At 41.4% G+C, this 27,469-nt stretch overlaps 1 protein-coding gene and 1 pseudogene across 3 annotated transcripts in view; both read left to right on the plus strand.

Moving 5' to 3' along the window:
* TMEM150C (transmembrane protein 150C) overlaps positions 1-27,469 on the plus strand; it is a 101,985-nt gene that overhangs the window by 22,103 nt on the left and 52,413 nt on the right. The window contains exon 1 of one of the 3 annotated variants that reach the window (XM_070409330.1): positions 19,583-19,588. The exons of the other annotated variants lie outside the window; for them this stretch is intronic. The gene's annotated coding sequence lies outside the window, so the exon portion shown is untranslated. Of the gene's footprint in view, positions 1-19,582; positions 19,589-27,469 lie in introns of those variants that run through there. 3 annotated transcript variants of the gene reach the window in all.
* On the plus strand, positions 17,387-18,555 carry LOC138993097 (cytochrome c oxidase subunit NDUFA4 pseudogene; annotated as a pseudogene).

Here is a 27,469-nt window from a genome sequence, read left to right on the forward strand (position 1 = left end):
GGAAGGGAGAGGGATAGAGAGTTAGAAACATCGATGAGAGAGAAACATCGATTAGCTGCCTCCTGCACACCTTCTACTGGGGATGTGCCCACACAGCAGGGGGGTAATCACTCTTTACTTATTAGCGTTTATATAATAAGTTTTAATCTTTGAAGGTCCTATTTTAATTTACTTTAGGACACATTAACTCTTTTAACTGGGGTCTGTGGGGTTCCTTTTATAAAGCCAATTTGTAAGTGCCAAAAACTTACATTCATTTACATTTATTATTCATATTAGAGCCTCTATGTCTAATATGGAATATCTTAGGGCAATATGTCCTAAGATATATCCTTTGACTTTCCTGTCAAAGTACATGCCCTTGACAGGAATCGAACCTGGGACCTTTCAGTCCACAGGCTGATGCTCTATCCACTGAGCCAAACCGGTTAGGGCCTGAAGAATTTCTATAACAAAAAATTAAAAAGGTGCTGATTGGCTTTTGTGTCTCTACAACTTAGGTTCTACATTAACTTTAAATTATGCTAAAATGCACCAACTGATAAAACTTCCTGGACTTAATACTGGGCTCAAATTAAAGTTGTATGTGGGCATCCCACTAAATTTAAACATTGTGCCCTCTATAATCTTAGAAAGGTAATTAAATACAAATAGAGAAACAATAGGTATGCTTCACTTTAACTGTAGCCTTGCCTAAGTTTTCTATAGTCATTGTATTCATTGCCCTAAGATATTCCATATTAGACATAGAGGCTCTAATATGAATAATAAATGTAAATGAATGTAAGTTTTTGGCACTTACAAATTGGCTTTATAAAAGGAACCCCACAGACCCCAGTTAAAAGAGTCAATGTGTCCTAAAGTAAATTAAAATAGGACCTTCAAAGATTAAAACTTATTATATAAACGCTAATAAGTAAAGAGTGATTACCCCCCCTGCTCCATTTGGCAGTCTAATTTTACCTCTTCTTAAATCTGAAAAGCAAATAAATAAATGGCACCTCAAGTGGGTTACTAGGACCTTAATGCTATGGTTCCATCCATCAAAGCCCCATCCCCAATATCAATATTATTGAAATTATGGGTTCTAGTCAAAGAACAATGAGTAAATGCTTTGCTCTTATAGATTTGGTTAACATGTTCTACTCAGTGTCTGTTTCAGTAGTCAGCTATAGTTTGCCTCCACCTTCAAAGGCACATAATATATCTTTCTGGCTTCCCACGGGGTACTTTAACACCTTTGCTATCACACAGTCTTTGCAGACAAGACCTTGACTACATCCATCTTTCTCCAGGAGCATACATATAACATTACGTTGATAGCATCCTCCTCCAAGGAGATTCCTATGACACATTTGTTAATCAAATGACATTTGTTAATGACACATAAATCCAACATCATGTAGTTCTTTTTTGGGTTCTGGTGACAACATAGTCCTCATTTAAAAATTTTACTTAAAAATTAAAATCAGTAGGTACTCCTCTTAGTACCTTCAAAAATTCCTTCACTGCAGAACCTTTGACAACCTCTTCTCATGCCTCCTGGAGCCTCTGAACCACTTCTGATCCCAGAGCTGCTGATGCAAGAACCTGTACCAGTTGTTCTCTCCGTTAAAACAACAAATGACTAGCTACCTACTGGACTGTCCTGGAAATACTGGTAGAGGCTTTCATAGACCCTGAGCCTGTGACCCTCCATATCCACTGCCCCTTATTCTTTAAATCATAACAACAATGCACCACAAGCTCAACACAGCTACCAATGCCTACTTAAGACAGGTTGGAGCCAAACGTTGCTCTTCTGGCATATTCTACCTCCAGGAGGGGGTGACTTTCCTTGTCCTCAGTCCCTTGCCAGATGCCAGCCAAGGTGCTAAAGGAAGTCCCCTCTCCCTCAGACCCCTTGCCTCCCTGGGGAGCCTCTTGGGATTAATTGAACAGCAGTGGGTGTTGCTAACCATCATATGTGATGGAGCCCCATGGAACGCTGCTGCTTTTCATTCCTTAGCCAGAATGTCCCTAGTATTGGACAGGACCCCAGAAACTACTTGGCCAAACTGCCGGCTGTCATCTTAGTGCCCAGATGCCCTGGCCAAAAATGGCCCATCTTCACATTATTGTAAACTGTTGGACCTTTTCCTAAAAATTATCCCCTTCAAGGTAAACTACTTTAGAAATCTCTTGCCTTACAGATACCCAAAATAAAAATCATGCATGCCTCTGCATATACTAAGGCCAAAATACATGGCTTTGCAGGACACTCCTCATTTCCTTCAGAGTAACAGACATTATGGATAGTAACCAAGACACCCATTTTCACTTTTCAAAATACACAAGCTAGGCCTTTGGAAGAGATACACAAAATCCCTTGCATGTCCCTGGTAAGTCCCACATAACTGGTTTAATTGAGAGACATATGGTCTTCTCACAAAACTCTTTTTCAAATTCTAGTATAACAAACTCTAATGTTCTCTACTTGCCCCAGGTCTTAATTAATTTATTTATTTTTATTAATAAATCTTTATTGTTCAGATTATTACAGTTGTTCCTCTTTTTTTCCCTCATAGCTCCCTTCCACCCGGTTCCCACCCCACCCCATGCCCTTACCCTCTCACTGTCCTCATCCATAGGTTACGATTTTTGTCCATTCTCTTTCCTCACCCCCCATCCCTCTTCCCCCCGAGAACTGTCAGTCCACTCCCTTTCTATGTCTCTGATTCTATTATATTCACCAGTTTATTCTGTTCATCATATTTTTATTCACTTGATTTTTAGATTCACTTGTTGATAGATAGGTATTTGTTGTCACTTTGTTGTTCATAATTTTTATCTTTACCTTTTTCTTCTTCTTCTCCTTCTTAAAGAATACCCTTCAGCATTTCATATAATACTGGTTTGGTGGTGATGAACTCCTTTAGCTTTTTCTTATCTGTGAAGTTCTTTATCTGACCTTCAATTCTAAATGATAGCTTTGCTGGGTAGAGTAATCTTGGTTGTTGGCTCTTGCTATTCATCACTTTGAATATTTCTTGCCACTCCCTTCTGGCCTGCAAAGTTTCTGTTGAGAAATCAGCTGACAGTCGTATGGGTACTCCCTTGTAGGTAACTGACTGTCTTTCTCTTGCTGCTTTTAAGATTCTCTCTTTGTCTTTTGCCCTTGGCATTTTAATGATGATGTGTCTTGGTGTGGTCCTCTTTGGATTCCTTTTGTTTGGGGGTTCTCTGAGCTTCCTGGACTTGTAAGTCTATTTCTTTCATCAGGTAGGGGAAGTTTTCTGTCATTATTTCTTCAAATAGGTTTTCAATATCTTGCTCTCTCTCTCTTCTTCTGGCACCCCCATAATTTGGATGTTGGTATGCTTGAAGTTGTCCCAGAGGCTCCTTACACTATCTTCATATTTTTGGATTTTTTTTCTTTCTTTTCCATTTGGGTGTTTTTTGCTTCTTCGTATTTCAAATCTTAGACTTGATTCTTGGGGTCCTCTAGTCTGCTGTTGGGTCTCTGTATATTATTCTTTATTTCAGTAAGTGTATGCTTAATTTCTAATTGGTCCTTTTTCATATCCTTGAGGGTCTCACTAAATTTCTCAGAGGTTTCTAGAAGATTCTTGAGTAACCTTATAACTGTGGTTTTGAACTCTATATCCAGTAGTTTGCTTTCCTCCATTTCTGCATTTGTGACCTGTTTCTTTGTCTCCGCATTTTGGCTGCTTCCTTGTGTTGATAGAGTGGCTTTGTGTGCTAGGTGTCCTATAGGGCCCAGTAGCTCAGCCTCCCTAATTACCTGAGGTGGACACTCTTGGTGCACCCCTTTGTGGGCAGTGTGCACAGTCTTATTGTAGTTAAGTCTTGATTGCTGTTGGTATCACTGGAAGGAATTGACCACCAGGCCAATTGGCTGTGAGGACCAGCTGTGTCTACAATGGGAGAACTGCTGTGCTAGAGACACCCTTATGGAGCAGGACTTGCTTCAGTGGGGCTTTGGTGCTCACTGAGTCTGCCCCTTGAGTGTGTCTCTTATGAATGTGAAGAGTTGTACTCTGGTATGGTCTCACACTGATCACTGGGTACACTGGCTCTTGGATCTCTAAGGAGGTGCAAAGCCAGCCACTGCCTGAGGGCCACCCAGCAGGAGCTACAGATAGATCTGCAGATTCCTCCTCTTTGTTTGGGGTTTGGAGGTGCCCTGATGAGGCCCAGCTGTGAAGCAATGCAGGCTGCTGTCTAGGCCTTCTTTTGAAAGCTTTGGCAGCTCTTTGACCCAGCTGTAGTTTGTTAGGTTTTAGATTGCAAAAGAACAGGCCATTCATATGCAAAAGCCTCTGCTCACAGCTTGGATGGGGTTGTAAATTGTGTGGGGTGGGGTCTCAGGGAATCATCAGGGCAGAGCAAACCACAATGGCTGCCAGTTTGCTCTGCCTCAGAGAGGTCCCAGGGTCTCTGTGTCCCACGTCCCTGTGCAGGAACAATGATCTCTGCAAGCACCTCTGTGAGAAAGCCGCCCTCATGTTCCAGCCCGATGCCAGACAGTCCAGTTTCTCCCCGTATGAGTCTGAGTTCCCAGAGACTTGCCCAGAACTGGAGTTCGGAGCAATTGGGAGCTTTTATCTCCCGGTTGAAAAAGACAACAGCATACCCAGTTGCCAGCCTGTTTTCGCGTGCACCTCTGTACCTCTGCACTTCCACACTTCTGCACCTCCTACCAGTTTCAATGCGCTTTTCACTTTCCTTCTAGTTGTAGAATTTCCACTCAGCCAGCCTTCCCGTGGTTCTGGATGATATCTGTTTTGTCTTTTAGTTGGAGTTTTGATGTGGTTGTGCGAGGCAGCAAGTTCAAGTGTGTACCTATGCTGCCATCTTGGTTCCTCTTAATTTATTTTTATGAATTTTCAATCATATCCCCCATGCCATAGGGCTGGAGGCCAGATCATGGGCACATACTGTATGTACTCTCTTAGGACTCGTTAAACTTAAGTTGTCCCACAGGGACAAGCAACTGTTCATCTGATATGGGATCCACTTGAACCTCAACTTCCACAAAAACCTAAAACAAAAAGTACACACCATTCTGTTGACTGTTGCTCTTATTACTCCTGGGTGCTTTTATTGGTTTACAGTCTGGAAGCTCACAGCAAGTAAGTACCCTTTTGGAAAGGATGCTCCAATCCCACATCCTAGACAACACTGCCCTGACCCACAATCTCATAGACATAGCCCCAGATGACAGCACTTCAACCCAAGACCTTGCCATTGGAGATAACCACCTCTTACACTAAAATCTCCACCCCAGGTACACCCATGGACCACCTCTCCTATGGCACAAAGTGTACACAGGACATTTTTGCTTATATTCCTGAGTTTGCTATCTGCTCAGCCCATGATTCAAGTTTACTCCTTGTTCTCTGCTCAAATGTATACCCTACACTTCCATGCCTATGGGGAAATCTTGTAGCGGTAACTAAAAGTAATGGAGATTATTGCTTTCCCCTGGAGGGCCTGCCTTCTATCAGTCAACCCCTTGAGAGAGGACCACCCACTCGCTGGTGCCTTTTCCTAAACCCTCCTCCCCAGTCTTCCACCACCGTCTCTTGCTTTGTGTCTATTACCATGACCACCACAACCACTCTTTCCCCTTCGCTAAACACAACACCACATTCTCACGGGTTCATTATCCCCTAAATAGTGGTCCTGGGCACAGCACCTTGTTTAGTTCTCCTTGCTGACTCCCCAACATGTTTTCCCTAATGAAGCAGTAACTCAATGTGCAATGGTTATACTGGGGATTCCCATCATTCTTTATGCGCTGGGTACTTCCCTGTTTCCATCAACCCAATGATGCCAGACAAAACAGACAATATTTATACCTATTGTAATAAGACTTGCCATACCAAAGGAGCAGCCAGCATTGGCACCAACATAGTGTCCTTTTTTCGAACAAAATCAAGTCATAACTGCCAACCAGCACCTTTTGATGGCCCTTACAGATCATTCAGAAGCTGCACAAAACACTGTCCATTATGCAAGAAACCCATGAGTCTCTAGCACAAATCGTAATAGATAACAGATTGACTTAACTACTCACAAGCCAGGGCAGGAGGGGTTTGTCCATGCTGTATGACGTTATTAACTCTGGACTAAAACAGGCCAAACTATGAGTAATAGGCCAAACTATGAGGAATGGGCCAAAAGGTAAAGATCTCTCATAATGTAACCAACAGATTCCCTTACAATCAGAGATGCCTGGCCTGTTCTCTTGGCTATTGCTCACAAAGTAGGATGCCTGGTTGTGCGTATTTTTGTCATAGTCTTACTAGGACTCTTCCTAGCTGTGATCTCTATCAAAGTTTGCCTTCCAGTGGCTACATCAAGCTGTCCCACTCACCTTTGACATCTCCACAACCCAGGTGGCAAGGTCTGAATTAATAGAGTTACTGATGTTGAAGCATCACAGAGTTGATTGCATTATAACTTTTAAAAACTTCCTATTTTCCTGCTGCCTCAATATCCCCACAAACAGGCTGTGAGCACCCTGAAATCCCCTTGTACCTTTTGCTTGTCCTCCCTCTGTCCCCCAATAAAGGCATTTGCTTATGGGTTCTCTCTCTCTTCCCACCGTCTTGGTTGAGCCCACCCTCTGGGCATCCTCCCCTGTGAACCCTTGAGTAGTATGCCATCCCTCCCTCTTCTAGGACCTGGGAGTGAGATCAGGTCTCTCTTTCATATCTCTCTGTGGTATTAGTCCATGTTCTTACCAGACACACCATCCAAAACAAATTGTTTTTAAGAAGCAGAATTATTTCTTCCAACACATGCGCCTGTGGCCTCCCCAGCCAAACTGCTTCGGTTACATGTAGCATCAGGTCTTCCCAAACCAACCCTCCAAGTTGGGTGAAGAAAGAGGCAGTGGTTTTCTGGTGATGCAATAATGGACACACAAAACCAATTTTACTTCTGTAACTTAATGTGGGATTTTTGTCTTGGGACTATTCCGTTCAGATGATTAGTTTGTTGGTCTTTGCAAAGGACCACATTATTTTTATTACTGAAGTTTATGATGTATCTTATGCATATACTTTAAGTTTATGATATTCTTTAACATATGTCAGGGCAGCCACCTTCGTGGCTCTCATTCCAGATGAACTTGGAATCTTACTCAAGTTTTATGAAACCTACATAAAGCTATGGTTGCCAACCTGTAGTGTGTATTTATTACAATCACTTGGGGAGCTCAGTAAGAAGACAATTTTCTTGAAAACCTATCCTTCCCCCTCTTGTGATGCTGTTAAGTCAGGGCTCGGCCAGGAATCTGCATTTTAATAAGCATCCAAGGGGTTTTAAGGCAGTAATCCCTAGACCCCATTTAGAGATTCACGCTGTGAGTAATTTGCACGGAACTGACAACTTATTACTGTCTCTCCATTTATTTAGGTCTTCTGTTTATCTCCTAGCAAAGTTTTCCCTCCAGATGGTACATCTTGCACATTGTGAATGCGTTTTATTTCTATTATATCGTAATTGTTATTGCTAGTACACAGGAAAGCTATTGATTTTTAGATGTTTGTTTTTGTATCCAGCCACTTTGCCGAGTTCCCTTGTTAAATCTAATCGTTTTTCAGTTAAACTTTTCCCAAGGGTGAGGTGGGCGGGAGACTGCTAAACCAGCCCAGCCATGGGAACACTTGATTTTTGCCTCCTCCTTTACATTATACCTCTTACACGTTTATATCTAGTGTATGTGTCGCTACATTGTTCAAGCCTTCCAGGACACTGCTAAATAAACACTCATAGGATCCACCTTTCATTTGTTCCTGTTTTTAAAGGGAATGCCTTTATTAAGCTTTCATTGGTTAAGAATGGTGAGGCTATTGAGTTTATATAGACCCTTTAAAAATTATGTTAAGAAAATAGTTTTCTATTCCTACTCTTAAAGCTGCTTTTTTAAAAAAAATAAAATAAAATAAGGAATGGATATGGGACTTATATGGGGGAAAATTCTTTTCCCTTCTCCCCTCCTATGTTCTCCACTGGGGCCCTGTAAGCTGGACGGACAAGAGACAGATGAACTAGAGAAAACAAACAAGTGTATTAGCATGTGCATCCCACTTACACATTCGAGCGTCCAGAGATGAGTAACTCAAAGAGGTGGTTTGAATTTGGGGTCTTATATAATGTTGTATGTCAATTATACCTCAATTTTAAAAAGAAAGAATTTGGAGTCTGTATACCTAACTTCCTAGGGGAAGGGGAGAAGGGCACTAAGGGAAAAGCAAATGACTTTTTGGAAAGATGGATGGGCCCTTGGAAATAGAGAGGAGGTATGCGAGTGTGTGGCAATGTCTGCCGAGGTGGGTGCTGACTCTTCTTCTCTGAGAAGAGTTTAATTAGAGTTGCTCCGAGGAGAGGCAGTTGAGTTTTTGGGGGGAAGCTCTTCTTTTAGTCAGATAAGGGGTTTCAGAACTCCAGGGCCTTCGCCTCAAAATAATTCTTATGTCAAAGAGGTGTATTTCGGGGGGGGGGGGGGGGAGCCATATCCTTATCCACTTCAAATCTTACTCAATAGCTTTGCAGTGTCTATTGAAGTGATAATATTTTCCTATTTTAAAATAAAAAATGTATATTAATGAAATTTCAAACTCATCCTCGCCTTTCTGAAATAACTTATATGTACTTAGTTATGGATTATTCTTTTCATGTATTATGAGTTTTATTTCCTATGATAGCAATCCCTCACCAATTGTGAGAGGTTTACTTCTAAAAAGTTGCTTACCTGCCAAAACTAACAGGTGTCAAAACCAAGGTTTTTTGGTGTTTTGTTTGTTTTTTAAGATATTAATTGACTTTGAGAGAGAGAGGAAGGGAGAGAGAGAAACATTGATGTGGGCGCATAACATGCATCAGCTGCCTCCCGCACGCCCCTCTATGGGGGACTGAGCCCACAACCTGGAAATCAAACCAGGGACCTCCTGGTTCCTGGGTTGATGCTCAACCACTGAATCACACCAGCAGGGCCTCGTTGTAGTTTTGATTTGCATTTCCCTGATAGCTAGTTACACTGAACATCTTTTCATATATCCGTTGGCCATTTGTATGTCTTCTTGGGAGAGGTGTCTGTTCAGGTCCTCTGCTCGTTTTTTAATTGGATAGCTTGTTTAGTGTTGAGTTGTGTAAGTTCATTATATATTTTGGGTATTAACCCCTTGTCAGAGCTGTTGTTTGTGAATATCATCTCCTATTTGGTTGGTTGCCTTTTTGTTTTGTTGTCAGTTTCTTTTGCTGTGCAGAGCTTTTTAGTTTGCTATAGTCCCATTCGTTTATTTTTGCCTTTACTTCCCTTGCCTTTGGGATCAAATTCATAAAATGTTCTCTAAGACCAAAGTCCATAAGTTTAGTGCCTATTTTTTTTTCTATGTGATTTATTTTGTCAGATCTTATATATAGGTCTGATCCATTTTGAATTAATTTTTGTATGTGGGGACAAACTGTAATCTAGTTTCATTCATTTGTGTGTGGCTTTCCAATTTTCTCAGTATCATTTATTGAAGAGGCTTTCTTTTCTTCATTGTGTGTTTTGGCTCCTTTGTCAAAAATTATTTGCCCTTAGTTCCATTCCCTGCACCATCAAGGGTTGTGCAGGAGGCAACCAATGGATGTGTCTCTCTCACATCGATGTTTCTCTTTCCCTCACTCTCCCTCCCTCCCTTCCACTCTCTATAAAAAGCTATGGGAAAAATATCCTCAGGTGAAGATTAACAACAACAAGATTATTTGCCCATATACATGTGATTTTATTTCTGGGCTCTCCGTTATGTTCCATTGGTCTGTGTATCTGTTTTTCTGCCAAAACCATACTGTTTTGATTATAGTAGCTCTGTAGTATAATTTGAAGTCAGATAATGTGATACCTCTGCTTTTGTTCTTTTTTCTCATGATTGCTTTGGCTATTCAGTGTCTTTTGTGGTTCCATAAAAAACCGAAATGACATTAGGATTTTGATAGGGATTGCATTAAATCTGTGTATTGCTTTTCAAATGTATTAACATTCAATTGCTTATAATATTGTGATTTTTTTTCATCTCTTATTTTCTAGAACTTTCTTTTGGATTATTTTTGAATTCCTATGACTCAAATATCAAAAATTATAAAAGCTATTTATTAAAATTTATATCTCCTGCTTTTCCTCATCTGCCAAATTCTTACTTCTCCCAACAAGTATCTACTTTTTGTTTTAGTTAGATATGTGTGTATATATAAATAGTCATATACCAGTATATTGTTTTATGTGTGTATCTCTCTTTATGTACACACACATATGTATATACATACACCAATTAGATATTTTCTAACAGTATTTTTATTTTTAAAATATTTGAATTGTCAAATTTTCTGTAGTAGAGGTGGTTTGAAAACCAGCTCTTAAATTTCTTTATGTTAATTTCCCTTTTTTAAATTCATTGATTGTTACTTTTAACTTGCTTATTTCTTCCCTCTTTGTTTCTTTACATTTGCCTTTCCCCCCTAAATTCATGAAGAGAATGCTGATTTTTTTTCTTCCTTCCTTTTTTGATTATAATGAAAAATTTTAAGACCACCAATTTATAGCCTAGGCTACACCTTCCTACATATTTGACAAATCCAGGAAGATTATATCAATATGCATTATGACTTGCACTGAATTATGTCACTTTTAGTAAATATTTTTGCTGACTTGATAAACAAACATGTTGTTGCTTTATTCATACTCTTTTAAATTCCATACTTTTTTATTTTTTAAATTTTTATTAAGTTATTACATATGTGTCCTTACCCCCACATTACCCTCCAACCCCCCCACTCATGCCCTCACCCCCCTGTTGTCTGTGTCCATTGGTTATGCTTATATACTTGCATATAAGTCCTTACTCCACTGGCTTCTTATCATCAGCTGGTACAAAATCATTATGCTCAATTTTGTTGTCGTTTCTAACCAAAAAAATCTTTCTTTCTTCCTCACTCCTTCGAACTATTGCTCCATCTATCTGTTTACAGCCAAAGCTCTTGAAATTGTACCTCCCATTCCTTCTCAACCCAATTGAACTCTTGCTTCTCACCCAGGACTTTATGAAAACCATTGTTCATACCAACAAAGATAATGACCTCTGAATTGCCAGATGCAATGATCTCATCTCATTTCTGGTCTTTGTTAAGTTCTCAGAGCACTTTATGTTGTTGACCATCTCTTTCATCTTGAAACTTTTCCTTTTCTTGGCTTTCATGACAATATTTTTTCCTCTATTAGCCTCCATGACCACTTTTTCAACCTCCCTCCCTTGCCCCCTAAATATGCCCTCTCATCTCTCTACCTCTATCTCTACCTCTATCTCTATCTCTATCTCTATCTCTATCTCTATCTCTCTCTATCTCTATCTCTCTATCTCTCTATCTCTATCTCTATCTCTATGTCTCTGTCTCTGTCTCTGTCTCTGTCTCTCTCTTTGCCCTTGCTTCCTTTCACAGAAGAAATGGAGATTATCAGGAATGAACTGACTGAGACTCACTCTCTTGACTTTGCTTCTTCCCTCCTGTGGTGGATAACCCTCACTCCACTTTGGAGCCAGTTCCCCTGCCTCCTGCAGAATCTGGAACCACTGTGTACTCCCTCCCTCTACCCGTGTTTTCACCCTTTCACCTCTTTCCCATTGACTATAATGTATGCTCGAATCTCCATTTGAAAAAAAAACAACACTTCTCTCTTAAATCTTTATCTAGATTTCTCTTTACTTATGACTGCATATATTTCCTTTCTTTCTTAGCCAACCTACTTGAAAGTGGTCTACATTCACTTTATCTACGTCCTCACCACCTTTTCATTCTACATCGCTGCAGTGAGGTCTCTCCACAACTCCACTGAAATGGCTCTATAAAGGCCACCACTGATCTACTAATTGGAAAATTCCTCAGCCTCTCTTCAGCCCCCAACTTGACCTTCCTGCAGCCTTTGAGATGGTTGACCATTCTGTTTTTCTCAAACCCTTTCCTGGTCTCCATAATGAGACTCTCTTGTTCTTTTCCTGTCTGGCTGATTATTCCCACTCGTTTTCTTTTGCAGCATTCCCTTTATCCTCCTACTCCTGGTGCTCCTCATCCTCTGTCCTGCTGAGCTCTCTTCTGTTCTGCTCTCTTCCCTTTCCCTCCTACTTGCTCATCTCCTCCCTTTGCACAGTCTCCTTAAGTGAGGTCTCCCCTGCATGTCCATGGCTCCCACTACCACCAGTTTGCCTAGACTCCCACATCAATATATCCAGCCTCACTGTTTTCCTGAACTCCAGCCCTAGGTTGTCCCCTTCCTCCTGAACATTACCACTTTGGTACCTCCATCCAAGACACCATAAAACTTGATTCATTCAAGATGGTGAGCAAAGAGGGCAAAGGAAGTAGAAGTAGTAAGAGAGAAAGTGGAACAAGAGGGAGGGCTGTGGGAAGGGAAAAAGAAAAGTTGTAAATGATTTTTTTAAAAAATATATTTTATTGATTCCTTACAGAGAGGAAGGGAGAGGGATAGAGAGCTAGAAACATCAATGAGAGAGAAACATCGATCAGCTGCCCCCTACATACCCCCCACTGGGGATGTGCCCGCAACCAAGGCACACGCCCTTGACCAGAACCGAACCCAGGACCCTTCAGTCGGTAGGCCAACACTCTGTCCACTGAGCCAAACGGGTTAGGGCTGTAAATGATTTTTTATGCCTCTCTCGCTTTGGCGCTGCTGTGTCTAGGACATTGACCACCTCCAGCCTCTCTTTTCTTCACTAGAGCTGTGGTTCTCAGAGTGTGGTCCCCAGGCCAGTAGCATCAACATCACCTGGAAACTTGTTAGGAATACAAATTCTCAGGCCGACTGAATCAGAAACACAGAGATAAGGCCCAGCGATCTGTGTTTTAATAAGCCCTCCGGGTGATGTATGCCTGCTAAAGTTTGAGAATGCCTGCACTGGTGAATTTCCTGTTCCTCCTTCATGGCCCAGCGTCAATGTTACCTCATCTGCAGAGCCTTCCCCAATCCCCTCAGACAAAATTAATGACTTCCTCCTCTGTTTTCCCATAGTACTTTATTCATGCCAATTATATAGCACTTACTCTATTATAGTTGCTTTTTGGAGTCCTTCCTCCCCCTTAGATTAGAAGGCCTAGGCTTATTATTGATCTTTATATTTCCAGTGCCTGGCATGAAGTAGACATATGTTACATTATCACAAATTACTTTTATTTTTCTGCTCCAGTGACCCCTTTCACTCCCTACTTACCCTTTGTTTTTCTTCCTCAAACCTGGTTTCTAGGTATGAATAAATCATCAGAATGAGATTTTACCATCCCAAAGCAGTGTTTTCATATTGGATTCAAGTTTTCACCTATTCATATCTGTCACTCAGGGTTCAAAGAGAGAAGTGGAACCACAAATGGGTGTGTGTGTGTGTGTGTGTGTGTGTGTGTGTGTGTGTGTGATTGATTAAGGGATTTGAACTTATGTAGTTGTAGACTATTAAAGTGTCTGTGCAAAGCTGTTGTCTCACTTTTATGCTGGAGCTTGAACTCCAGTGGACAGACATTTGGGAAGGGAATGATAGAGCAAAGAGGGTGTGAAGGGTGACCAAAGGAAAACTGGATCCACACGCACACAGTAGAGCTCACAAGTATGAACTGGAATGCATGGGGACAGACTAGAACCGAGTCAGTTCTCCTGTCTCCAACCCTGATGAGATAGATGTTCCACCAGAGAAGCAGGTTCCTCCATCATGGAGCTAAATACACTCCTGACTCAGCCGTTAGGGCAGTGGAAGGAGGATGTTGGAGAAGGGAGCAGCTACAGGCCTGTGACTGTCCCACACTGAGGAGGGAGCCAGCAGCTAGATAACCATGTGTTGAAGCTACAAAACATAAAGGAAAACCCTTCCTGGGTTAGCTGGCAATGGAATTGTTTCAGAAAGATGGATAGGAATCTGTGGGGATGCCCAGCCAGTGTAGCTCAGTGGCTGAGCATTGAGCCAGGAACTAAGAGGCTACCGGTTCAATTCCCGGTCAGGGCACATGCCTGGGTTGCGGGCTCGATCCCCTGTCAGGGGTGTGCAGGAGGCAGCTAATCAATGATGTTTCTCTCCCATCAGTGTTTATATCTCTCTATCCCTCTCCCTTCCTCTCTCTCTTAAAAAAATCAATAAAATATATTTTTTAAAAGAATTCTGTGTGGGAGACTAGGACATCCCAGGGGAGACAAAATCATGATTCTCAACAGAAGACCCCTGTCATCAGTGAAAGGGATAATTATGTCGAGTATATTGTCTTTACTGATTTTAGAAAGATTATTTGTAAGAATTAGGAACAAAGCCACCTATATTTAATTAATTAGAACATCATCCATCCATTATAATTAATTGGGGTTTTTGGTAAGTAGTGAGTGCAATAAAGGATAATAATAGTTTAGTACAATGTAGTGGGCAAGAGCTTGGACTCAACTACTTACTAGCTGTGTGACTCTGAGCAAGATTATTAAACTTCTGTAAGCCTTTGTATTCTCATTTATAAATTGGCAATAATAATAGTCTTTATCTCATAGAGTTGTTGTAAGGACTTACTAAGAGAATTCATGTAAAGTACTTGGCTATCAGGCACATAGTATATTAACTGCTGCCAATAGTTCATCATTGTTATTGTTGTTACTGGTATTGTTATTTCCCTAGGAAATACTTTCCAGACAGATTGATTACAAAGGCTCAATAATACCTTTGCCCACTCCAAATAAGTAGCAGGCCAATTTATCATATAGGATCCAGCTTTGATTGACAGAACTTTGCTCTACTTATTTTTATGCTTTCTTTGGATTAAAATGTAGTTGCCCTTGTCTTCTCAGCCCCAACTCCAAATGCATTCCTGCACTTTCCTGTAAAAGTTCTTTCATTTGTCTAAGTAATGGGCTCTGCAGCTTTTTTCCACCACCTGCTCTACTGGACCTTGAGCAAAGGTGGTTTTAAAGCCCAGGGTGCAATGGCTGGAGCCCCAGCTACCTGACCCACTCAGGTCCTAGCAGGAAGGAATGGGATGAGGTTAAAGTGAACGCATGGCTTTCTTGTAGCAGAGTTTAGGGGCTTCTTTTATGGGGCCATGAAAAGACTGATGCCCACCCACAGCCATGGGTACCATTTTGTAACCATAATCGGAAGCTGTTAAGCATTTTACTGCCCAAGAAAAAGGACTGGATGAATATCTCTTTATGTTTGTTAAACAATAAAAAAACCAAGAATAGAAAGTTATCCTCTCATTGAAGAGCCCTGCTAATCTCTTTCTTTATCCTGATTATCATTGGGTTTTCATGACTCTATCTCCTGTAAATCTTCAGTCTCATTTTCTCTCTCTCCATCTTTAATTGCGTTTTTTGGTTTGTGGCCTCTTTAACCGAAGAAAAGTCACTGTCGTAGAATTTGGAAATAATACAGCCCCTTCTGGTTTTATTACCCAATTTCAGTATTGATTGGATCCCCAGAATGTACTTTCATTGACATACCCCTCTTTTATTTTTTTTTATTTTTTTTAAAATATATTTTATTGATTTTTTACAGAGAGGAAGGGAGAGAGAGATAGAGAGTCAGAAACATCGATGAGAGAGAAACATTGACCAGCTGCCTCCTGCACATCCCCTACTGGGGATGTGCCCGCAACCCAGGTACATGCCCTTGACCGGAATCGAACCTGGGGCCTTTCAGTCCGCAGGCCGACGCTCTATCCACTGAGCCAAACCGGTTTTGGCAGACATACCCCTCTTTTAAAACAAAATCCATGTAACCTATCAATGTAATCATTTTTCTCCATTACCAAACTGACATTACTCCAAATACAAAAATCCCTCATCCAAATAAATGGAAGGGTTTCTATTCCTTGATAGGTGCATACTGCAAGCACCACCTCAGCTATGTTTTCAAGAATGAAATGTATCTGATTAAGAGGGAGGGGGCTGGGGAGGAGGGCAGAAGGCAAAAAAAAAAAAAAAAAAAGAATGAAATGTATCAAGAATTCTTTCTACTTTCACCTCGCACCCCCATACATATTTCTTGAGTTCATCTGTTTTAGTATGTCCCTATTCTTTGGTACAGGATACAAGTGTCTCCAGGGATGTTGCCTGGCTTTCTGCTCCCCCAGTACCACTGCCATACTGAAATCCTCTTCACTGGTAAACAGGTTCACCATCCAATCGTGTTTCCATGGTTTTGTTCAAGCTGTCCCTCTGCCCAGAATGCCCTTTTGCCTTTGTCTGGTGAATTCCTTCAAGACTGTGTTAAATGGCACCTCCTCTAGAAATCTCTTCTCAGCTTCCTCAGGTGGGGTTATGCAAACCTTGCTTTGGCCTGGATAGAGCTTGCTTGTATTGTGAAGGTTATTACATTGATATTAGTAATTATTTCATTGTGTCTGTCTCTTCCTCTAGGCACCTGAGGGCAGAATCCTTGTCTCTTTATAACTGTACCTTCCCCCCTACCCAGTACAATACCTGACCAGGGAAGGCACTTGGTCCATACTTGTTGAGTGAATATACGCACGGTTTTTTTTATTGGGTATATAAATAAGGAAAAACATAATAATGAAGACAATTAGTTAGGTAGTTTTCTGGAACACTAGAGAAAGCTGCAAGTAACTTGTGTGCAATTTAAAAGAAATGGGCTATTCATTCACAGGAAAAGGGTGAAATGCAGAGCTCCCCGGACACACTTCTCTTTTTCAGAAATGCACTGTGTGTGCCTAAATGAATGTCTTTGGAGGAGGGAAAAAAATAGATTTTAGTTTTTCTGTGTGTGTGTGTGTGTGTGTGTGTGTGTTTTGTTTTTTTAAAATCAAAGGAGAAAATGGTACTTCTGAGATAACTTTATCTTCTGCAACCTAATTTTGAATTATGGTTATGGTTTAGCTGTTTTTTGATAAAGTAAGTAATTTTGACCCAACCCACTCTTTCCTTTCATTCTTTGAACATTATGTATAATGCTCAGGGTCACACAATTGTCTATCTGATGCCTCTCAGAACAGTACACATTTTGATTTCACATATTAAGATGCCAAACTTTTTTGTGCCTCAAAGAAACCTAGAAGCATCTCTTTATCTTTGTAAATCTGTCATTGGACTCATTAGGAAATAAAATTGAGGATACTACGGACCCGTAGCTGATTTCCAGAATGTGTTCTGTGATGTTTTACTGGAGCTTACTCCCATCACGTCAACCATTTTAAGGATCTCTAACATTGTGATCTCTCCGCATTGTTTGGCCTTGGTCAGTTGTGGATTAGGGTGAGATAAGAAGAACAGGGCACACCAGGCTGGGTCACAAATCCCAATCAGAGAACTCCTCTGGGAGAGAAGTGTGTTCAGAACATGGATGGGGATGGCAGTGTCCGGAAGAGGTAACCCAGGAACAGAGCCAATGCATCCTTGGCCTGGGAAAGACCCTGGAGCCTTTGGAGCCACCTGTGGGCCAGCACACTGGGCTGTTTAGAAGTCCAGTTTCACACCAGTCCCTGCTGAGACTTGCGACACGTGCCAGCCCTCTTAGCAGCAGACCTGGAAGTCGTTCAGATGCATTACATGCTGTTACTGCTTAACTAGAGCCTCCTTTACTGATTTCCTAATTTTGTTCCCAATTCTGCAGGCACATCCTTATTTGTACCCTGTAGCCTTCTGAGTGCTTCAAATGAACACGTAGTGACATCATCTGTGGGGATAAGGGATGGAGGAAGATAGAGAAGATGGACACATAGTAGGTCTGTTCCAGGTGGTGTTTTGTAGGAACTGTAGGAAATGGGGAACTGCCTTAGGTCACCTTTCACCGGCTGTGTGGAAGGCAGTTAACTACATTTACAAGTGCCTGGAGTGCCGGGTTTCGGGGCTTTCACTTCGGCAATGTAATGGTTCTGAGTGTTGGGGGGAGTTCGGGGTCTGAGGTGTTGATTAGTTCTTCTGGGCATGGGGAGGATACAGTGACATATGACCTTCTTCAGCACCAGTCTGGGCCCCACAAAGCACCTCTGGTCTGGTGTATTTCCTGTATTTTGTTTGTCCTTCCAAAGAAGTCATCAGCATAATGTCTTTGTACAAGGTCATACCCGGGTTCCTCACTGAATTCCTAAGCCGTCACCGTTAAGCTAGGATAAATCTGCAGTCTTTTTCGGGACCACAAATGGGATGGGCATCAGTGATATGAAGACAGCCATTTATGCTCGTTGAACAGACTACCTGCTTCCGGGCCTTGCAGTTTTGTTTTTCTCTGCCTCCAGGTCAGAGCCCTCAGTCACAACCATCATCTGCCAGATCCTGGGTCAGGCCAGGAAGCATCCAAGCTCCAACCCCCTCTTTGTATTTCTTGGAGCCGAAGGATCTGGGCAGCACTGCATATCTTACGCCTGGCATTATTCAATCCAGATGTTTGCTGGGACAGAAAAACTAACCCAGAACCCTGGAACAAACTAGTTCCCAATGATCAATCCAACTTCTACCCAGTGAATGTAGATTACAGCAAACTGAAGAGAGAAGGTCCAGATTTTTAAATGAAATGTTTTACTGAAAAGCTGCGTCAGCCCTGGCTGGTGTGGCTCAGTTGGGCGTCCGAAGATTGCTGGTTTGATTCCCGGTAAGGAGTGTGCAGGAGGCAGCCGTTGGATGCTTTGTTTTTGCATCAATATTTCTCTCCCTCTCCCTTCCTCTCTCTCTAAATAACAATAAAAATATTTTAAGAAAGAAGTAAAATAAAGCTGCTTAGAATGAAGGTCTTCCAGAAGCCGTCTGCTTAATTTTCCACTTAATCAGGAAATATTTCACCTCTCAATGTACAAAATCATGTTGGTGTATTGTGTTGGGATTTACACTGAGTAGTGTGTATCTGAAACTATAAAGACAATGAATGATAATAGGCATCCAGTTATTCAGCATGTGCCATATGCTTGTCAAAGAGCCTTTTGTGTTAATTCACCTAATTATCATGGAAGCCCTATGAAGTAGGTACTGTGATGATCTCCGAGTTATAGATGAGAAAGCTGAGGCTTGGAGAGGTTAAGCAATTTGCACAGCGTCGTCCAGCAACTAAGTGGCACAGCCTGGATTTGAAACCAGAGACTCTGGATCCAGGACATGTGCTCATGAACCCACAATAACAGAAAAAAATTACTATTTGGGCCATCACCTCTGGTATAACACATCCACTCAGCAGCTGCCAGTTTGTTGGATGAGGAGATCCAAGTTCAGTGTTTGGTGTTTGATGTGCATTAGCCTAGCATTTCATAGCCACATAGGACTCTGCCTGAATTTCCTTCTCAGATCCCCATCTCTTGAACTTAGTGGATTTACCTGCCCATTGGGGATTTCTTGTTTGCTCTACTTGGTTTCAGGTTTGGTTGTTTCTGTTCCTGGAACCAGGCTTGAGGTGTTGGTGTCAGAGTCTAGCAAGAGACAGCCAGCAAGCCTCATGATGAGTCATTGTTTGTTTTGGCACTTACTGCTGGGACTGTGGGCCAAAAAAGGTCGCTGTGATGTGATTTCAAAGCTGAGGACAAGGGACTTCCAGGCACAAGGGTTTCATTTTCGGTGAGCTCCTGGTCTGACTGCTTTGCAGGTTTTTTTTATGTATTTGTTTTTTGCCTTAGGGATAGGAAATCACATGAAATAATTGCATACAGCAAAGGGTCTAGAAAAGATTCTTTAGAACTGCTGAATCAGGCATGTTGGGAGTAATCACATCATTGTCATCTATAAAATAAAATCAGTCCACTACCCAGCTTTTATATACCTTCCAGGATGCTGTGAGTTGTGTTTTTTTTGGGTTTTTTGGGGGCTTTTTGGGGGGGGGGGGTAGGGGAGGGATTGCTGTGAGTATTCATTTTATTTCAGATCTATAAAATACAGCTAGCTCTTTGGGGGAAAGCTATGTTTGTATAGTTATAAAACCTTTATAAATATTATATGTAGAAATTATATGTCAAAGATTGGTCACTGCTAAGTGAGGAAACCATTTCCTGGTTAATACTTCCATGCGCTTGGAGAAACCTCCTCATCACTTGGCACTTTTGGGTATCATCTGATTCTGTAAATTATTATCACCTATAAACTCAGAGAACAGACTGATGATTGCCAGATGGGAGAGGGGTTGGCGACTGGGTGAAAAAGGTGAAGGGATTAAGAAGTACAAGTTGGTATTTACAAAATAGTAAAGGACAGGATAGGGAATGTAGTCCGTAATATTGTAGTAACTGTGTATGGTGCCAGATGTTTCTAGACTTATGCGGGGGGGTAATCACTTCATAAATTATGTAAATGTCTAACCACTATGCATGCTGTACCCCTGAAACTATCATAAAATAATATTAAATGTCAACTGTAATTGAAAATTTTTTAAAATCCTTTTACCTCTCAAGTAGCTCGGGAACAGAGCAACTTTGCCATTTTTATAGGGACTAATGTGAGGTAGCAGATCAGATGTTTGGGCTGTAGCTAACAGAGTATCGGAATCTCTAGAGTAAACGTTTAAGCAACTATGTGGCTTAAAGATGCAGTTTATTTTTTCCCTCATGTAGCAGTCCACGTGGGGGACCCATATCAGTGGAGGAGGAGGGGTTCATCACAGCCAGCCCGAGCTCAGCACAGATTCTTTCTTCTGGTCACAGATTCTGTCTTCTGGTCACTGGCATTGCAGCCCATAGGAAATCTGTGTTTGAGAGGTATGTGTACCAAGTCAGGAAGTGGCACAAGTCTCTTCCGCTCACATTCCATTGGCAGGAACTTATGGCTACTTCACAGTGCAGAGGAGGCTGGGCAGCCAAATGTCTAACTATTATACTTCTTTCTCTTTTTAAATATTTTTTTTATTGATTTCAGAGATGAAGGGAGAGGGAGAGAGAGATAGAAGCATCAATGATGAGAGAGAATCATTGATCGGCTGCCTCTGCATGCCCCCTATTGGGAATTGAGCCCACAACCAAGCATGGGCCCTGACCAGGAATCAAACCAGCAACCTCCTGGTTCATTTGTAGATACTCAGCCATTGAGCTATGCCAGCCAAGCTAACTGTTATACTTCTAACACGGTGGAAGAGGGGGAGAATGGATTTTCATAGACTGGTAACAGTCTTGCACAGTCAGTCCTTCTGGCTACCCGGAGTCAGTGAATACCCTCTTTCCAACACATGAAACACACTTCATCCCAAGGGAGACAGACAAGCCCATCCAGTAAATGCACCACCTGAAAGCCATGGTCTCTGGGTAATGCACAGTCCTCTCCATCCGATTTGGATGTGGCCTAATGGTCTGGCAATCAGTGAACTAAAAAGGATATTATCTCTATTTCTATACTTATACGCACACTCCATATTCAATGGTGGAGCAGGAAGTAGAAAACCACATTTAAAACTCTCATTCAGAAAAGAAGAGAAAGACATGCACACAGCAGCTCCTGGCCCATAGCGATGCTGGGATCCTAAGGGAACGGGAAGGCCACCTGCCCTGGCAGAGGAGGAGGTTCCCTGATTAGACCCTGGTTCTGCCCTTTAGGAGGGCCCTGTGTGCATGCTTCTGTCTGCCCCTTGAACTTGCCCTTGGGGAATGGTTGTTCTGTTCAGTTTCCTCTTTAGCTGAATCTGAAGTGGGGGCCCTCCCTTGGTGGCTATCCAGGTTTTTCAGACTGCCTATTCGTGCAGACTGGAAGTCTGAGAGTACAGCAGTCACAAGGTTTTATTGGCTTTGCTAATATAATTCCCTCAGAAACTCAGCTGGCTTCTCATCTTTTAACATGCAAACAGGTCACATGCCAGCAATCTCTCCCAAAATTCTTTCCAAGACATGGATCTGGAGCCTGCTCTGTTTCTTTGCTTCCATGCCCTCCATGCTTCTCACTCAATGTAATGGCAGCTGTATTGAGGCCTCTGAAACCACAGACTTTGGAAGAAAGGCAACATGCTTTTTCTCATCTCTAATCCCATGCTGTTTGAGATGGAGAAGCTAAGAGCCCCAAATTTCTAAACTCTTCTACTTTTACATCTCTCTTTGCAAATTAGTCTATTCTGACCTGGGCTAGTCTCTTTCTTATAACTCCTTGGTAAAAACAACAAAGAACAGCCAATTCATACTAATATACAGGTCCTTTTCAATTCTTTTTATGAAATTACTAGAGGCCCAGTGCACAACATTCATGCTCTGGTCGTGGTGGGGCGGGGGGGGGGGGGGGGGGTTCCTCAGCCTGGCCTGCACCCTCTCGCAGTCCAGGACCCCTTGGGGGATGTCTGACTGCCAGGGAGCGGGCCTAAGCTGGCAGTCGGACATCCCCTGAGGGGTCCTTAGCACTGCTGTGGAGGTGGGAGAGGCTCCAACCACCACCACTGCACTCACCAGCTGTGAGCCCAGGTTCTGGCTGAGTGGTGCTCCCCCTGTGGGAGCACACTGACCACTAGGGGGCAGCTCCTGCATTGAACGTTTGCCCTCTGGTGGTCAGTGTGCATCATAGAGTCTGGTCGTTCTGCCATTCAGTCGATTTGCATATTAGCCTTTTATTATATAGGACTAGAGGCCCAGTGCACGAAAATTCGTGCACTCAGGGGGAATTCCTCAGCCCAGCCTGCGCCCTCTCCGCATTCCAGGAGCCCTCGGGGGATGTCCTAAGCTGGCAGTCAGACATCCTTAGCACTGCTGCAGAGGCAGGAGAGGCTACCGCCACCACTACTATGCTCCCCCTGAGGCAGTGCACTGACCACCAGGGGGCAGCTCCTGCATTGAGTATCTGCCCCCTGGTGGTCAGTGCACATCATAGCAACCGGTTGTTCTACCATTCAGTCGATTTGCATATTAGCCTTTTATTATATAGGATAGGTTCAATAGGAATGTGGTCTGTCTTCCAAGTCAGAAAAATCAGGTGACTGTTTTGTTTTTTCATCTCTTTGAAAGAATCAAGATACTTTCTTGGCACAAACCACATTTTTGTAAGACATTTTCTTTTGTTTATTATTTTTATTTATTTATTTTAGAGAGAGAGGAAGGGAGAGAGAGAGGTAGAGAGAAACATCGATCAGTTGCCTCCTACATGACCCCCTCTGGGGATCAAGCCCACAACTTGGGCATGTGCCCTGATAAGAAATCAGACCAGCAACCTCTTGGTGATTGGGACAATGCTCAACCGAGCCACACCGATCAGGGCTATTATTGTTTTAAGTTGTATGTAGATACCACATTTTGTTTATCCATTCTTCTGTCCATGGACACTTGGGTTGCTTCCAGCTTTTGGCTATTGTGAAAAATGCTGCTATGAACATGGATGTGCAAATATCTCTATGAGTCTCTGTTGTCAATCGTTATGGGTGTATATCCAGAAATAGCATTACTGAATTATGTGGTAACTCTTTGTTTAATTTTTTGAGGAAACACCATACTTTTTTTCCATAGCAACTGTACCATTGTACATTCCCATCCACAGAGCACAAGGGTTCTACTTTCTCTACATCCTCACCAGCACTTGTTAATTTCTAGATTTTATTGTCTTTGATAATAGATATCCTAATGGTGTGATGTAGAACTTCTTTTTTGATTATGTGTTTACTTTTTTATTTGTGGTGAAATATATATAATAAAATTTGCTATTTTAACCATTTTAAATGTACAATTCACTAGCATTCATTATATTTACGATGTTGGGTAATCATTGCCACTCTACTGCTAACTTTTTCATCACCCCATTAATGAAGTTTTTAAAAGTAAATTTTAGACATTGAGGCAATTGATCCCTAAATACTTCAGTATGCATCTCTAGAAAATAGAGACCTTTTCCGATATAATATATAATACTATTATCATATGGGCCTTCACTCACATTTGATTGGAGAGAACTTATTCACAGGGCCACATTTATTTGAAAGGGAGACTGCTAATCATAGTGTAGTTGAGTAGCTGTTTGCTCAGCTATAATGGAAGAAGAGAGAATGGATTTTGGTGCTATACTAACCTACAGTAGTAAAGCAATAACGACTTAATTGATTCACATTACAAGAAGTTTGGGGCTCACAATATCGGGAGTTTGGTATCGTTTCTCAATGGTGTTATCAAGGAGTTAGCTCTTCCCTCCTACTCTGCTATTCTCAGTATGTTGGCTGTGGGTCCTCATGTTTGCTGTCTTATGGTGCTATGATAGCTGCCATAATACTAGGTACAATATTTTCACAACAGCATCCCAAGTAGAAAAGGAGGAGAGTGGGAAGAAATGAGGTTTTTCATAATCAGGGATGTAAACCCTTCCCTTGCTACTCAATAGATTTCCCCTTGCATCTCATAGGCAAGTGCAAAGGAGTCTGGAAAGATACTCAACAAAGGAAAATGAGATAGTTATTATTGGCTTAGACCAGCTATGACATATACCCTTGGGCTAAAAACATAGCTGTCCTGAATAAAACTAGATTCTGTTAGCTAGGAAGAGGAAAAATGACTGTTGGATTAGCTATTATATTTGCCATGTATATGAATATTTTTTAATATTATTGAAGATATAAATGGATTCTGAGGAGGATCTTGGCATAGAAATTCTAAGAAGATATTATAAAATTCAAATACTGGTAGAAGGGACTTCCTTCTGGGATTACTCCATGAATGGTGTGAGGACAGTGTATTCCATCTGTTTCTGAGAAAAATAATCCTTTGAGCAGTTTGAAAGTATCCCTACAAATCATCTGTCAATTGAATGAAGGTGATTGATTTTATAAATCAAAAAAGCATTGGGGAAAAACCACTCACCATTGGTTCTACTTAGAAACCATCATATTCTTTTGGAAATGGTAATATTTTACAGAAATCCTTTATTAATTTATTGTTTCTTGCCAGTGTTCATGAAAATTATTTTGAAGCAAAATTGACCGCATAGATTAAATAATATTATTCCTACCTGTCTGGTTAAAGGAAGTCATATAGTCTTAGGGTGACACCAGGTCACTCAAACTATCGTGCTTTCCCAAACTTAGGGTTCAGTGAAAGCAAAACTTTAACTGTCAGCATAATGAGCTGGTTGTGTTGCAGATCTCTTGTTTTATAGCTGAGAGCCTGTAAACATTTTAGGAACAAAACAAAACAAAACACATAGTCCTTGCATTACCACTTATAATTGTAAATGAATTACAAAATAATATAAGCGCTTCACATTTATTTGCCCATGACACACATGGAAAATAACTTACGATTCCCAGAAAGTTAAAAAAAAATCAAGGATGCTGTTTGTTTACAGACACTGGGACAATCCTAACCACTAGTGTGTGACTCATTAATCTTTCCTGCTCTATTCCAGCTGGCTCTGCCAACAGAATAAAAAATTGCTGTGGTAGAGAGCTCATTTTCTGACAAATTACAAAATGAAGACCCCAAACATCACTTGCAGTGGAATATAGTTAACATTTATTGAAAAGCCGCCAAATGCTAGGTACCATCAGCACTTTCAATGTATTGATAACCTTCATAAAAATCCTATGAGATAGGTACTGTTATTATTTCCATTTTACTGATAAAGAAACTGAGGCACAGAGAAGACTTAACCAAGGTCTCATAACTAGTCAGTGGCAGAGCTGGCATCCAAGCCCTGGAAATCTGGCTCCAGAGTCAATGTCTCTCACCATCACCCTGGGGGTTACAAACTCCTACTTCTGAACAAGCAAATTCTTTCCAGCCCCAGAAAATATTCTTAACTTTTGTGACATTTCAGTTGTTATTATAAGTGGTTTCTCACTTACAAAGTTTTGAAAGCTGTAAATGAAGATGATCAATAGGCTTTACTTTTCCATTTGTAAATTGGAGTTTTATCATTGCCTGACAGAATAGAAAGTTTGTCTTTAGGGTTATCATTGGTAACAGTATGCTGTATCCTTTGACTTCTGTAGCTTTATTAGCTTATACTGTAAGAACCATCTGTTTGTAAGTTGATGATAAAATTAGGAATAATTATATGACCTCAACTTTATCATGACCCCCTTTTTCAAATCAGTTACAGTAATTGGAGTCTTAGGTGTTGAACTAATGTGGGTTATAGTAATCCTTTGTTTGCTTCCATGAGATTGTAAGTTTTAAATGGCCAGGTATTCTCTTGGGCTTTTGCAGCTAGAAGACTTCCAGGGGAACAAACTGTCAACAGTGGGACCCACCGCAAGCCTTCGATGCAGTTCATTTTGTCTCGAAGAAGGATAAAAGCCTCGAGGATGCAGGTCACAAAGGCAGAGCAGACTGGGATTTCCAGCCTCTGACTCTGTGTTGAGGAGTTCACACTGTGCAGTCACACTCCTGCCACAGACTGGGTGTCAGAGAGTGAAATCACTCGAACTTTGATATCTATTGGAAGAAAAGAACACACGATAGGAATATACAAAGGGTTAGCAGTATTGGCTCTCTGGGAGGATTTGACCATCTGGGTAACAGCTTTGCAGATCATTTGGATAAACGATACCATTTGGAGGAGAGTCTTCCAAACTGCAGCTACATGCCAGAATCCTTTCAAGAAGGTTTATGCAATTCTGGCTCTTTCCCTCCTTTTGTCAGGAACTCATTAGGTGACATTGTTCCAGATGTAGTTTACCATTTGGGATGTGGGAACAATTATCCTACGTATTTTACTGTGAGATATTAATGGGAGATTAACATCAATGGAGTATTACACAGAATAAAAAAGAAGTATAACTCAGAATGCAAAGATAAAACTATCCTAAAAGTAGAGTGTTTTTTCCCTTCTGCCCATCTTTCCTTAAAAAGGGAAGGAAAAATGTACTATTAGCTGGTAGGTACCGTGCTGATGTTGCTCAGGGAAAGAGCGGAACTTGTCCTTGCTAGGAAATGTAGGTAAAGTTTGGGTGACACTTTCTAATGTGACTGGAAGCAATGGACAAGTTTATTTTAATGGTGCCTGGAAGGATAGAGGAGAAAGAACCATTTCTCAGTTTTAATTCTCAGGTAACACTGAAGCAGTGAAGAGAGTTAAATAAATAGATCTATTAATTTATTCTTTGCCGAGGTACTCCAATCAAATATCTCAACTCGTCAAGCCAGACAACTCAGAGTCTTATGAAACCAAACTTAATCAAATGGTCATCTCCTGACCCCTCCAGGAATCCTCTTCCAGCACAGAGAGCAGAAAGCACATCAGTGTCGTTTCTCTACTGCGGGTTCTTGGGTCACATTATCAGATGAGTGTGGGCAAAAGAAGGATACATAGATTGTTTTAGACAAGAAAAGTATATGTAACAGAATCCCCTTATTTGGTTAACACAGTCCTACTAGAGAAGGAGAAAGAAGTTAAAAAGACCAAGTTATGTCAGATGGGGCGTTGGCAGGTTAACAAACCAGAAACTGGTCCTGAAAGAAGTTTTTACTTGGATCTTCTAGTCTTCATGCTAACTCTTAGGTGGGTGGGAGGTGAAGTAGGTAAGGGAGCTCTTTTCCCCACCTACACACACACACACACACA

This window comes from Myotis yumanensis, unplaced genomic scaffold (assembly GCF_028538775.1).
Source record: "Myotis yumanensis isolate MYYU_CA2020_CCGP unplaced genomic scaffold, mMyoYum1.0.hap1 SCAF_1, whole genome shotgun sequence".
NCBI classification, from domain to species: Eukaryota; Metazoa; Chordata; class Mammalia; order Chiroptera; family Vespertilionidae; genus Myotis; species Myotis yumanensis.